Source organism: Mercenaria mercenaria, chromosome 6 (assembly GCF_021730395.1).
Source record: "Mercenaria mercenaria strain notata chromosome 6, MADL_Memer_1, whole genome shotgun sequence".
Taxonomy (NCBI): Eukaryota; Metazoa; Mollusca; class Bivalvia; order Venerida; family Veneridae; genus Mercenaria; species Mercenaria mercenaria.
Window position 1 is genome coordinate 985,381 of NC_069366.1, and position 15,900 is coordinate 1,001,280.

Genomic DNA, 15,900 nt, shown 5'->3' on the forward strand with positions numbered 1-15,900 from the left:
TATTATTTGGTAAAGAAGATTTGACTGTAGAGGAAACTTCACTGATATTCAACAAAGTGCAAAAGTTTACAAAACAAACAGAAAGGTTCAAACAAGTTAAAGCAAAAGTTCCTTCTAGGGCACATCTGTATAAATATATAATGATCATCTTGTAAATTTTGGTTACAATTTCTTCTTTAAATATTGGTCATCAGTGTGTGGAACACTAGAATTGGACGCAATGACAAAACCATTCTACCTTATTGGCATTCCATAACCCCCGTTTAAGCGCCCTTGGGACATTACATTTGCACCAAGGGGGCATTTATATCTGCACCAAAATATAAAAAAAAAACCCACTAAATTTAAAAAAAAAAATTTCTATGTTGTTTTCTACTGCCTGAAAAAATGTCAAGTCCGCTATTTCCACAGTAATTATGCTAAAATAAGTTGTTAAATCCAACAACAAAGTAAATCCGTTACCACTTTTAGTTGAGTAAATACGGCAATTAAGAAACACTGGCTGTACACGTTGACCCGATTTAAACTCGTAATGTCCACATGTTATTGGAAAATTGTACACGCGTGTAGATTTTTTGAGAAGTTTATAGAGATGATATAGTGGACAATTAAAAGTGAATAGTGGATATTTTACGGAACTTGGTGGTTTTTTTTCTAACATGTAAAATGGATATTATACGCAAGTGTTTGGTTTTAATCAGTTACTTTTTGAAAAATGTTCATCCCTTCTATAGCTGGTGATGGGATCCTAATTTACTAGTGATTTGGGCCGTCACGGAGTATGATTGGCCAGCTTGTAATGACAACAGCTTTCAAGGTCAATACTCAGTCAAGTGTGACTTACCCATTCTAAGTGTTCCATCTCAAGAGATGGAACAATCTTGAGATGGAACAATAATACATGGTATTAAAACAGATCAAATAACATTGAACATACATCTTACTTATATTTGACTAGATTTGCCAACCATTATATATATACATTTATCATCTCATGACAGTCGCAGACAAACAGACAGACCCATGCCATCACATCAAACTTTTTCTTTCATCATGACAAGTGTGGTTTTTGTAAATGCTTGGATAGCCGTCACTTGTAGTTTATTATTGATCGATACTATAGGATGTTATGCCAGAACTTGCTGTCAGACCCTTTTACCATTGTATCTTATATGGTGAAATTGTTATTGCAATAATTTCATATCAAAGAGTAATGAAATATGATTAAATCAAATCAATCCAGTAAAGACACTTCTCCAGATGTTTTTAGGATTTGAAAAAGAGATAAACTTTACACCGCCCTCTTAGAGTTTTGGAAGCAACTGTCGGACTTGCAAAGTCCCCACTGACACCTTTTTAGCTCACCTGTCACAGAGTGACAAGGTGAGCTTTTGTGATTGCTTTTCGTCCGGCGTCCGGCATCCATAAACTTTTACTTTAAATGACATCTCCTCATAAACCGCTAGGCCAGTTTCATCCAAACTTCACAGGAATGATCCTTGGGCTGCCCCCTTTCAAAATTGTTCAAAGAATTAAATTCCATGCAGAACTCTGGTTGCCATGGCAACTAAAAGGAAAAACTTTAAAAATCTTCTTGTCCAAAACCACAGGGCTTTGATATCTGGTGTGTAGCATCATCTAGTGGTCCTCTACAAAAACTGTTAAAATTATCCCTCTAAGGTCAAATATGGCCCCACCCCGTGGGTCACATGGTTTATATAGACTTATATAGGGAAAACTTTGAAAATCTTCTTGTACAAAACAACATGGTCTAGCGCTTTGGTATTTGGTATGTAGCATCATCTAGTGGTCCTCTACCAAGATTGTTCAAATTATCCCCCTAGGGTCAAATATGGCCCCGCCCCGGGCGTCCCAAGTTTTACATAGACTTATATATGAAAAAAAGTTTAAAAATCTTCTTGTCTGAAACCACAACACTTAAAACCTTTGATATTTGGTTTGTAACATTGTCTTATGGTCCTCAACCAAAATTGTTCAAATTGTACCCCTTGGGTGAAAAGAGGCCCTGGCCTTGGGGGTCCCAAGTTTCAGACTTATATAGGAAAAAGCTTTAAAAATCTTCTTGTCTGAAACTATACAACCTAGCCTTTTGATATTTGGTACGATGCATTGTCTAGTAGTCCTCTACCAAAATTGTTCAAATTATGCCCCTGGGGTTATAAGGGGCCCCCGCCCTGGGGTCACTTAGTTATTATGTGAGTTATATAGGAAAAATACTTAAACAAGAGCTGTCTGATGACAGCGCGCTCGACTATTCGAAGAACTGATTGAAGAATGGGGTCAAAATATTTCCACAGATATTCAGACAAAAAAAATAAATAGATTAGACAAACAATGTTCCTGTATTTCTTTGATTTCCATAGGTCTTGCACTAAATGGCAATGTATGAACCAATTTCAAAGTCCAAAAAGGGCCATAATCAGTCAAAATAGTTATGTACTCTTGCCTACAGATGGAAATCATAATGATAAACAAGTGTTCAAAGTTTAAAAGCCACATGTCAAATAGTTTTGACAAAACGTGGACTTGTATGAAAACAGAACCAATTTCAAAGTCCAAAATGGGCCATAATTCAGCCAAAATAGATGACAGAGTTATGTACTTTTTCCCACAGATAGAGACTATTATACTAAACAAGTGATAAAAGTTTCAAAGCCATATGTCAAACACTTTACAAAAAATATGAACTGGTACGGAAAACTTAACCAAGATTTCCAAGTAAAAAAGGGCCATAATTCAGCCAAAATCCATCATGGAGTTATGTACTCTTGCCTATAACTTGATTTGGTGATGGTAAACAAGTGTTGAAAGTTTCAAAGCTTTATCTCAAAAGACTTTGTCAAAATACAAACTGGTACGAAAAACTTAACCAAGATTTCTAAGTCGAAAGGGGCCATAATTCAGCCAAAATTCTTGATGGAGTTATGTACTCTTGCCTATAACTGGTCATGGTGATGGTAAACAAGTGTTGAAAGTTTCAAATCTTTATCTTAAAAGACTTTGTCAAAATATGAACTTGTATGAAAAACTTAATCATGATTTCTAAGTCAAAAGGGGCCATAATTCAGCCAAAATCCTTGATGGAGTTATGTGCTCTTGCCTATAATGGGCCATGGTGGTGGTTAACAAGTGTTGAAAGTTTCAAAGCTTTATCTCAAAAGACTTTGTCAAAATGTGGACTGGTACAAAACACTTAACCAAGGTGTGACGCCGACGCCGACGCCGTGGTGAGTAGGATAGCTCTACTTATTCTTCGAATAGTCGAGCTAAAAATCATCTGATCCTATTTCCAAGACTGTTTAATTGTAATTACCTGATGACCCCAAGTAATATGATGTCACTTGACTGTGACCTTGACCTACTGACCTACTTTCTTGTTTTTTAAGATACAGTCTTGAAATTTTGAAGACATACACAGTTTTGCACACAAATCATAAAACTGAATTTCATTGGCCGTGAATGTGACCTACTGACTTCCTTAATATTTTATCATCAGTTTGACATTTGAAACATGTAGCTCATATTACTCAGGTGAGCGATCCAGGGTCATCACGACCCTCTTGTTTACCATTTCTAGTAAGTTTCACAAGTATATAATTATAATCATTTTCAAAAGCAATTTAAATCAGCTGTTTTTATGAATGTTGAAATCGCAATGTCAGAGGGTAATTTTTACATTAACACCGCCCAGAGGTGTGTGTCGATTCAAGCACATTGATTGGTTGATTGCTTATAAATTTATTGGTTTGATTGACATGCGTGCACTTGGTCAATTATCAAGTGGACACTTAATATTGGCTTGTTTGACTAATAGAAGTGCCTTAACATATGAGTTATTAATCCCAACAAACTGGTTATCAAACCTGACATAGATTTTGTGAAGATACAAATATTGTAAGTTTCCTTTATTTAAAAAAAATATTTCAGTTACTGAGTGGACACTGACTTTATTCATCATCCCAACTGTTTTCCTGCAAGGAGTAAAAAACATGTCCCATTTTTCCAAAATAGGCATATAAAACAAATTTTTCTGCATGTTAACCAGACAGGCTGTTCATTTTTGTGGAAATTAAAAGCATTTTACCTGTTCTCCATACTGAAGACTTTCTCCAGGGATGTATTCATGTTTATTTTCTGTTCTGTTAATGTTGTTTCCTCCTCAACCTCCACAGACGATGTCGTGAACATTCCACTCTCATCTTATAAGTACAAAGGGTGGTTACTCTTGGTTTCTGAAACAAAATTAAAGTACTTGTAATTTGTTATCACATCAGCAGACTTTCTAGCTTCGTATGGAAGAAGACCCTGGTGCCACTCTATGCATTATTTTTGGCATGGACAGGCACCTGCACAGAACTTATGACTTTCCATAGGCTAGCTAAATGGTTTCTCACATGAAAAAACTCTACACTTAATGGAAGGTTTTGAACCTAGAGCAGCGATGGACGAGTGGTTCAGCAGATATAGAGCACATTTCACTCTCATCATTACAAGTAGAACAAGGCAGTCTGAAAGACGTCTTAATCCCCCGCCACTGTTATGGATAGTAAAAGAGTAAACCTTTGACCTTGAGCTGTGACCTTGACCTTAAACTGACATGGCTGACTCATGAAATATGCACTTTGTCTTGATAAGGTGATTATTTGACCCAACCTTCATGAAAATCCTTCAAGGGGTTTAGGAGATACACAGCTCAAACCTCTGACCTTGAGTTGTGACCTTGACCTTGAGTTGATATGGCTGACTCATGAGGTCTTGATGAAGTGATCATTTGACTCAAGTTTGATGAAAATCTTTCAAGAGGTTTAAGAGATACAGAGTGGACACAAAATGGATGGCTCAAACCTTAGACCCTAAGTTGTGACCTTGACCATGAGACCTGCATGACTGACTCATGAGTTCTGCACAACGTCTTGATGAGGTGATCACAAGACCCAAGTTTCATAGGAATCCTTCAAGGTGATTAGGAGATACAGAGCTGACACAAAATGGAAGGCTCAAATTTTGACCCAGAGTTGTGACCTTGACCTTGGTCGGGCATGGCTGACTCATGAGTTCTGCATATTGTCTTGATGAGGTGATCATTTGGACAAGTTTTATAAAATTCCTTGAAGCCGTTATGGAGATATTGAGAGGACAAGGAATGGAAGGCTCAAACCTTTGACCTTGAGTTGTGACACTGACCTTGAGCCGACATGGCTGACTCATGAGTTCTGCACATTGTCTTGATGAGGTGATCATTTGACTTAAGTTTCATGAAAATCCTTCAAGGGTTTTAGGAGATGAGGAGTGAACACGAAAGTGTTACGGACAGACGGAAGGATGGATGGAAGGACAGACAGAGGCAATTCCTATAACCCCTCACAACTCGTGGCGGGGGAATAAAAAGTTGTTACTCTTGGTTTCTGAAGTTAACATATATAGCTGTTATTTTTACTGGGAAATATTAAAAGTGAGGAACAAAACGTCAACCAAGGAGTCAAGTTTAACTAAATTTAATCAACTGGTTTCAATTATTTACCCATCAGGATAAAATATTAACAGAAATTCAGACATAAAGGATACAAAATAAGGAAGACTTTTTTGTGAACTTGTCTTAGTTTGGTTTTGGGGAACATTGACAGAAATCATGTTCTATGATGACTTTCAACTTGGTAGAGACACCCATAAAGCCTTTTAGACAGTATCTTTGAAACCTGTTCAGTATATGTTGCGAGTCAGCTGGAAAACTTCCTTGCATGGAAGAATTTTATATTTCAAGCCTGGAATCAAACCCGAAACCAGAGCTGCTTTTGAGAAAAGCCCATGTCTTCCACAACTGCCGAAACATCTCCAAGACCTCAACTGCCTTATCAGACTTTCAGTGCTTTGATAAAAAAGTTTCAGGGGCCTTTATTCCGAAGTGCTCGGGCTGATTATGCTAGTTATCAAACATGGTCAAGGAATTACTGGCAAACATGTTTTATTCAAGTTCGGTGAAGATCGGATGAGAAATGTTTGACCCGGAGTGCAGACAAGATTTGTGACAGACAAACACACAGAAGTAGTAAATCAAAATGTCTCCCACATGATTGTGTGGTGGGAGACATAACTATAAGCCAGCAACCTAAACCACTTGACCACAGTAGCTTCTTTACTCAAGTATACAGACAGTATACAGTAAACTTTGTTACTTTCATCTTAAGTCAGCTTTCAGTGAGAACAAGCCAGGCATGAGCCTTTTCTTGCCCAGGCAGAAATCATATCTTGTTCAAATGTTAATATCATTGCTATCAATCAGTACACTAGAGCTGCTTTTGAGAAAAGCAAATGTCTCCCACAACTGCCTAATCATCTAAATAGCAAGTCAATCTTTATATACTGTTTACTCACTACAATTCAAGGGCCAGAACTCCAAAATGCCTCAATAATTTAGCTCATTATCGAACTTGTCCGAGGTCTTATGGTCAAACACATTTTGTTCAAATTTGGTGAAGATCGGATAAGAAATGTTCGACTTAAGAGTGCGGACAAGCGCAAAAAGCTGATTTTTCAGTAATTCAAGGGCCAGAACTCCAAATGCCTGAACCGATTTGGCTAGTTATCGAACTCAGCCAAGGCCTCATGGTCAAACACATTTTGTTCATGTTTGGTGAAGATCGGATGAGAAATGTTCGACTTAACGAGTGCAGACAAGAGTAAAAAGGCCCATTTTTCAGTAATTCAAGGGTTGTAACTCCAAAATGCCTGGACTGATTTGGCTAGTTATCGCATTTGGCTGAGGTCTCATGGTCAAACACATTTTCAAGTTTGGTGAAGATCGAATGAGAAATGTTTGACTTAAGAGTGTGGACAAGAGTAAAAAGGCCGATTTTTGGTAATTCAATGATCGTAACTCCAATATGCCTGGACCGATTTGGCTAGTTATCAAACTTGGCCGAGGTCTTATGGTCAAACACATTTTGTTTAAGTTTGGTGAAGATGAGAAAAGTTTGACTTAGAGTGCGGACAAGCTTTGTGACAGACACACACACACACACAGACACACACAGTCTGGAGTAAATCAATATGTCTCCCACACCACTGTGTGGTGGGAGACATAATAAGGACCAGCAACAGTACAATGTACTACTTACATTAGATATGAGAGGTTTAGTGAGAACAAGCCGGGTACCAGTCACTTCTTGTTTCAATGTTAACATCATGATGGTTCCCTCATTACTCATTATCAATATATAGGGATCAGCTACAGTACACTGTACAATCGGGGTTCCCATCTCTATCGGTATGTGCTGGAGCTGTTGTACTGAAAAACAGACAAGTTGAAAATGTAATGTGATATCATTAAACCCTTACCCTGCTAAATTTCTATAATGAACTCTTCTATTTTTCAATTTGGACAGTACCATTTACTGTTAAAAGGGGTGCATACCAAAAACATACTGACTGAATGGCGAAAAGTGCAGATCATGATCAGCCTGCATGAATGTGCAGGCTGGTCATGATCTACACTGGTCGCAAAGGCAGAGTCAGTTGTGTCCAGTGTGATAAGGGTTAACTTTGACAGCATTTGAGTTTTCAGAAATAAAAACAACTATTTCATATATAAATGGGAATTTAATTTGCTTGTAAAGGAATGGCAAAATCAAAGAGATCCAGGAAAAGTAGTTCCTTTGTAAAAATAGTTCCCGAGGATATGTAGGAACATTAAAAGTAGTCAATAGTGTTAAAGAAATATTTTAACACTTTCCTCTAGCACACTTTCTTTTAGAAAGTTGTCCAATATGTGAAATGAATTAAAATTAAAGTCAATGTGAAGATGGCATACCAGACAGTTATAACACATAGTAATCTTACATTCCATATGTATTGGGCTTCTTTGAAATTGTACAAACCATTAAAAAAAAGGAACAAAAAGTCTCTTGAATATAAGAGAAAGTTACCTCCAACTAGCAATCTGACACCACCAGAAGACACCTGTAGTATATACCATCCTTCCCCCACATTACCGGCATATACAGTGGCTGTTTACTGAACCCACTGTGATCTAACTCCTGTATCTCCTGACCAGTCTGCAGAATCTGTAACAGGTAGATGTTCATTTCATTTTTTTATTCTCATTTTAATTAGGTCTGTTGTTGCTGGTTTTGCCTTTAAGACAGTAAACCCACAATTGTTATCCATAATTTGTTTCTCTGTATATGATATTTGTATTTCCTGGCTAATACGAAAAACATAACAGTAATAGCAGAAGAATATACTGAAGCAGAATCTGACAGTAAGTGATAGGCAATGGAGGCCAATTTCTGTTGTAACAGTTGCTGTGGAGTTTATATGATATGATCACAGAGCAAATATTTTGCTACATAGAATTAGAAAACCCAACATGCTCTTCCTTGCATAATTTTAGGAACTGGCAGTTTTGAGTAGAACTATGAATATTTCACAGATGACATGATAACTCAAAGCAAATTTCATACCTGTAGATGCTTGTTCAACACGTTCAGAAAAGGCAAATGATTCCAAGCCAGCAGACTTTCCATAACGGTAATGCAGACAACTGATTTGGTATGGAAACCAATGACAACTATTAAGGCTGAATGGTCCAAATTACCTATGTAACAGAATGTGTACAATGAATGTTAAATCTGCTCAGGAAATGTGAATTCAGTGAACTATTGACCAAAAGAATTTATAGAATTCATTTTTTTTGAAACAACAACAACATCACTGAAAGACAATCCTAACATACCATACTAGAGTCAGGTCTGCTGAGAATCAGGAAAGCATGACCATCCTGTAACTCTTGTTTGTCTGTTTCACCATTCTCACTGCTCATCTTTGGTCCTGGTACTGTCCACATGTTCACACAGCTTGGCAGCTCAATCCTTGTCCTAAACCTGGGGCCTAATACTTCTCTAAATGTTCAAACAAACTTTATTTAGATATTTATCATCAAACTGGAGTTCTAACAAAGTTATACCCAGTAGAGCTTTGCATGTTACAAACAAAGCTACTTATACTAAAATACAATTTTCCTACAATTAAGACACACAGCGAAATTATATTTGTATTTCATGTATTTCTCACTGAATCACATCTTTCATACCATCAATATAATATCATATTAAAACATATTTCACACGTACAGGACAAAGTATTCTGAGTTGCATATCCCACATGGATCAATGACTACTTTATCTTACTTTGTCTTTACAGCTGGATAAAAACTAAAGTTCAATTGGAGTTTCCTTAGGCGTAGCTCAGGGGCATGGTAAATTCACTTTTTCTCAGGTTAAAAAGAAACTGGTAAATCTGAAACACACTGCTTTAAAATTTCATCTGTATTTGTGTATGCTTCCGGGTCTACAAATACGGGTTTAACACCTTTTTTTTTACAATTTTTCAGTCATATAAAGATAGTATCTACTGGTAGAAGTGTGCATAATGCGGAACTTTAAAGTGCAGTCTCACTGGAATATCACATCACAGTCACCTGATATGATACCCCAACCATTCACAATATACTAACACCAGGCTGACTAGTCCTAGAATTATCCCCTTAATGCTGAGTCCCATGCAAGGAAGCTATTTTTAAGTACCATTTTTTATTTCTTTGTTATGACATGGTCAGGAAGCAAACCTGCAACCTCTGGTACCTGAAGCGGATGCTCTACCACTAAGACTACTGAGGCAGTTAATCATCTGCATTCATTTTAAAACTTTCCATACCTGTAGTACTGACAGTGCTCCATTTTAACCATACCCTGACGTAGTGATAAGTTCCAGGTCAGGATCCACTGTGTTACTGAACTCCTCTGACAGAAATGCTGGTTCCCCTGTATCACAATGTTTCCACAGGGGGCAATATACCAAATGTTATCAAATACCTAGTTAAATGGTAATAAATATCATAAAGAAAGCTTTTTTACAGCAATTTAAACAAAAAGAGAGATAAAACAGAAAGATTTACCCTGAACAAACAAGTGCATTTATTACATTTCTTGTCTTCACTAACACTCAATTTGTTTTTTGAGCTTACTTTTTCGTTAGGTTTAACTTCACATGAATACAACTGAGGTCATATGAGGATCTTTCAGCTCTAATAGTGAAAGAAGACCCAGGTACTCCTCTATGCATTATTTCATCATGGGCTGGCACCTGGATAGAACCACTAAACATCACACAGTCATAATTATGGCAACATTTAATCTTCCTTTGTGCAGGCTTACTGTTTGCTATTGTCAGCAGTGAACTCCCCTTTGACTAAAAAGTGGTACTGCTAAAACTGAATGATGGACTAGCCCACTTAAGAAATTTAGCAGGGTAAAAGTTAAGGTCCACAAGCTGAATTTTTTCCTTCAGTCTATTTTTTATGCTCACCTAAATTGCCCAGCTACAGACCATGCAATTCTTATATATATATCAACATTATAATTATACTTTACTTTTCAAAGACAGTATACACTACAAATTATACCTTACCTCAAACATGTAAGACGTGATTGTGGTACTGGAAGGGTTCTTGCTAGCTCCATACACATCCAGTTCATCCAGATTCTCTACTAATGTCACATCAGATGCTGAAATATAATAATATTCAATTTGCAGGAAATTCAAACTTCAGTCTTTACCCCATCCCCATTTTTATATCTTTCATATAAGTAAAATGTGCTTTTTTGATTGATATCTGAAGCAAACTATCTATCTTGCCACTAAATTCTCTATAAATTTTGTGGTAATTAAATCTTTAAAGACTTTATCAAAAACTTTAACCAACGGCGATGCTGACCCCAACGCCGGGGTGAGTACAATAGTTCTACTTTTTCTTCGAAAAGTCGAGCTTAAAAAAACTAGATTTAAAAGGCCAGAAGTATACAATACAAAATACCCCTTCAAAATTTGTTTACAATAAATTCAAAACTTATCAAGATATTGGGATAAGTTTTAAAGTTTTTATTACCATCAAAGCTCTTTAGAATGATGTTTAATATCAATGGTATAGTCTTGAAATTTAAGACAAATCCAAGAATAACAATAAGATAATGTTGCCTTTCCCTATTATAAATTCTGAAATGCATGTTAAAGTAGTTTACCCATTATCAGTTGGGCCGTCTGTTTACTTTTTCTTTGCCGGCAGCTCACTCTGTAAAACAAAATACAGTTGAATCTCGTTACCTCGGTATCGGTTAGCTCGATATTCCGGTTAGCACGATGTGTTTGAGTCGGTCCCGATTTTTCCCTATTTATCTTAATGTAATTATTTATCATTACCTCGATATGATTAGCTCGATATTTTGTTTAGCTCAATGAGATTTTTCAGTCCCGTCAACTTACCTGTACTGTTTTACACCTTGTTTCTTCGATATCACAGCTTGTCAAAAAATATCCATGTTATTTGTAAGGTGTGAAAATCAACCTATTGTTGTCCGGTGGTGGATTAATCATATTCTGGTTAGTTTGTGTGTTTGTTTTGTTTTTTATTTAATGTTTAATCTAATTTAAATGTCAGGAAGTTTGCATTTAATTCCCAATAATTAGTCTTATAAAACAGCGTGCGAGCTGGAAAGCTGTTTTCCAATATAACAACTAATTTGGATGAAATATTTTCTGTTTGACGGAGTAAAAATCTGCCATTTAGGATTCAGTAACAAAATGCGTATATAACTTCCAAATTTTCGTTATCGAAGCACAATCAAAATGACTACTCAACTAGGAACATAACCGCTGCATTCAGACTTGTTTCGGGAAGGAATAAAAATGCTCATGTTTAAAGATGTTTTTCACAATTATTTCTAGCGGACAGAATTTTTTGTAACTTTGCATATTTATAGATTGATGTATGACAAGTTAAAATAAAAAATAAAAATAATAGGTACCCATGCTTCTTTTTTCAATATTCAAAGTTTATTAAGAACACCAAATCGGTATTTTTGTCTTAAGAAACAGTACATACATGTCATAATAAAACTACTGCAAACAATTATTTATTCGAAGTTTCACTTTGATGTTACTGTTTATGCATCCAAATTAATAACACCCCTATAACTATGCATACAATGTCAACATATAGATATATTAACTCAGAAAAATTACTCTTGACAGATGTCGAAAGTATCTGAAAGTAAGAAAAACACGAAGTATTTCTTAATGATATGAAAAATCTAGCGGACAGAATTTTTCCAAATTTTATATTATGTAAGCTAGAACTAAGACAAAAAAATCTAAACCAAAAAAATAATATCAACCCGTGCTTGTTTTCAAGAAAAATTAAAAAATATTCACTCCACCCACAAAAGTATTTTTTCATTACCCCACCCACCTAAATATTATGAACATTTTTTTTTCTTACTAAACAAATTGCACAATGTTATTAACAGTTCCTTAAGCAAAATTCTTACTCACATGCGGAATAATGCTCCATTAAGGTTGCAAGCCTCTAGGTCAAATACTTTTTGAGATACGTGCTACACAAGCTTTCACATCCCATTTACGTATTATTTGACCACGTCAAGGGACATAAATCTGTTTTTGTTGAGTGAAACCTCAAATAAAAGCACTGGTGCACAACTTCGCATGCTGAATTTAATTCTTGTATGGTTTCATGACTCTTGGCGCATATATACATGCGACACAAATGTTTAGACCCTTTATGTACAATTTGACTATCAGGGGCCATAACTCTGGTCTTACTACGTGAAATGCGGGATGGGGCACAAAAAGTATAACAACATTTTTAGGAAGTCACATTTGAACTTGAAGGAGATACATCTACGTTAAGATTTTCTTGAATTTTATTTGACTTGGAGTCGGCTGCATCATTACTGGAGGAAATAGTTTACTTTTAAATTGGCTGTCCACAATGTATTCGATTCGAGCACTTCCTACAACTACTCCTCCAGTAAAACACCATCACCTTTTAAAGGTAAAATATGGATGCACGACCTTTATTGTCAGTACATACGATATATTTTGCGCGAGTGCGCTGCATATCCGACAATTATGCACTTTCGTCGGCAAATTCTGAACTTTACAGTGGATATCGCTTGCTGCGCGATTGAGCTGCGCACAAAATATTGTGATGAACTCCTTTAAATGTATATTTTAAACAAGAGGACCATGATGGTCCTGAATCACTCACCTCTTCCCACATGACCCAGTTTTGAGTATGACGTCGTTTTTTCAATTATTTGACATAGTGACCTAGTTTTTGAGCTCATGTGACCCAGTTTTGAACTTGACCTAGATATTATCAAGATAAAAATTCTGACCAATTTTCATGAAGATCCATTGAAAAATATGGTCTCTAGAGAGGTCACAAGGTTTTTCTATTATCTGACCTATTGACCTAGTTTTCAAAGGTACGTGACCCTGTTTTGAACTTTACCTAGATATCATCAAGGTGAACATTCTCACTAATTTTCATGAAGATCTCATGAAAAATATAGAGAGGTCAGAAGGTTTTTCTATTTTTATACCTACTGGCCTAGTTTTTGACCGCACGTGACCCAGTTTCAAAACTGACCTAGATATCATCAAGGTGAACATTTAGATCAATTTTCATGAAGATCCATTAAAAAAATTAGGCCTCTAGAGAGGTCAAAAGATTTTAATAACTTTAGACCTACTGACCTAGTTTTTGACCCAGTTTCAAACTTGACCTAGATATCATCAAGATGAACATTCAGACCAACTTTCATACAGATCCCATGAAAAGTATGGCCTCTAGTGAGGTCACAAGGTTTTTTTATTATTTGACCTATTGACCTAGTTTTTTTAAGGCATGTGACCCAGTTTCAAACTTGACCTAGATATCATCAAGGTGAACATTCTGACCAATTTTTATGGAGATCCATTCATAAGTATGGCCTCTAGAGAGGTCACAAGGTTTTTCTATTTTTAGACCTACTGACCTAGTTTTTGACCGCACATAACCCTGTTTCGAACTTGACCTAGATATCATCAAGATGAACATTCAGACCAATTTTCATACAGATCCCATGAAAAATATGGCCTTTAGAGAGGTCAGAAGGTTTTTCTATTATTTGACCTACTGACCTAGTTTTTGACCACACATGACCCACTTTCGAACTTGACCTAGAAATCATCAAGATGAACATTCAGACTAACTTTCATACAGATCCCATGAAAAATATGGCCTCTAGAGAGGTCACAAGGTTTTTCTATTATTTGACCTACTGACCTAGTTTTTGACGGCATGTGACCCACTTTCGAACTTGACCTAGATATCATCAAGATGCACATTCTCATGAAATATACGGCCTCTAGAGAGGTCACAAGGTTTTTCTATTTTTAGACCTACTGACCTAGTTTTTGACCGCACGTGACCCAGTTCCAAACTTGACCTAGATATCATCAAGATGAACATTCAGACCAACTTTCATACAGATCCCATGAAAAATATGGCCTTTAGAGAGGTCACAAGGTTTTTCTATTTTTAGACCTACTGACCTAGTTTTTGATGGCACGTGACCCAGTTTCAAACTTGACCTAGATATCATCAAGCTGAACATTCTGACCAATTTTCATGAAGATCTTACGAAATATATGGCCTCTAGAGAGGTCACAAGGTTTTTCTATTTTTAGACCTACTGACCTAGTTTTTGAAGGCACGTGACCCAGTTTCGAACTTGACCTAGATATCATCAAGATAAACATTCTGACCAACTTTCATAAAGATCCCAAGAAAAATGTGACCTCTAGAGTGGTCACAAGCAAAAGTTTACGGACGCACGCACGGACGGACGACGGACGCCGTGCGATCACAAAAGTTCACCTTGTCACTTTGTGACAGGTGAGCTAAAAATTAAAAAGTTGTATGTATGTATTTAATAAAGATGATGTGACAGGGTAATAATTTAGGGTTCTGATACCATCAATTGTGTGAGACCTCTCAGTTGTTGTTATGTGAGACCTCCATTCCAGTTTTTACCTTTGACATTGTTGACCTTATTTGAACTCTATTTTTATTGGTTCTCGTGATCAGCTGTCTCGGGGCAGAGCGCCGTTTTCAGTTTGACAGAGCAGACATGTTGGTTATTCTGTAGAGTTCTTTAAAAAGGAACTTAAATAATGGAATTATTGAATAGGTATTGTATTTATTTCAAATGTTTCTGTTTGCGGATCACTTCATTCTAAATGAAGAGTTGTTTATTATCTAAGTAAAAGATTTATATTTGGCATAATTTCCGTATACATGAGTAATGTACATGTCGTTCAAAATGGCAGTAGAAATTCTAACTTCGTAACTTATTTTTTAACCATATCACAACTATGAAAACCTTTGCACATGTTGTTCTTTTAAATTTGCAGTTTAATACATTAAAAAGCACTCACCGGAGACAGGCGAAGATGTGTTGTGTAAGGTAGCTAGTGTGATCAAGTCCATAATTTGGTGAGTTTGTGTAAACTGTTTTATGTAGTGCTTTATTGAGTAGATATTTTTATATGCCGTGTGTGAGACGAGTATTTCATGTGTTTTACATATGATACAGGATTTCATTTAAGTATTTACAGACCACTGAACCCACATATTTATGTATTTTTACTAACTGTAAAATGTGCATGTATAACATTACATAAGAACTTTAGATACATGTATGTTTTCAGGTATAAGCTTCTATTGTTACATCCTATTTACTATTACTAATTGTGTATTTCAGGTCACCGTGTTTCGGTCACCGTTTTGACTAAGAAATGTCATTTACTATATAACAGACTGTTTAGTGTCTAAGACAATATAAAGATGTGATACAAAATGTGATACAATTGATAAATAATAAAAAGGACATTTCGAACCACACAATCAACATTGGTCATTCTTTTATTAAGTAGTTGAACTCGAACTACCGTATAGCCATAGTTACAATGATTTATTTG

At 36.1% G+C, this 15,900-nt stretch overlaps 1 long non-coding RNA gene and 1 pseudogene across 1 annotated transcript; one reads left to right on the top strand and one right to left on the bottom strand.

Moving 5' to 3' along the window:
* Positions 1–15,900, bottom strand: part of LOC123549855 (cleavage and polyadenylation specificity factor subunit 1-like) — a 151,735-nt pseudogene that overhangs the window by 123,146 nt on the left and 12,689 nt on the right.
* Positions 14,881–15,865, top strand: LOC123549856 (uncharacterized). The gene is made up of 3 exons (XR_006686125.2): positions 14,881–15,110; positions 15,334–15,415; positions 15,684–15,865. It is a non-coding gene; the product is annotated as an uncharacterized LOC123549856 (long non-coding RNA).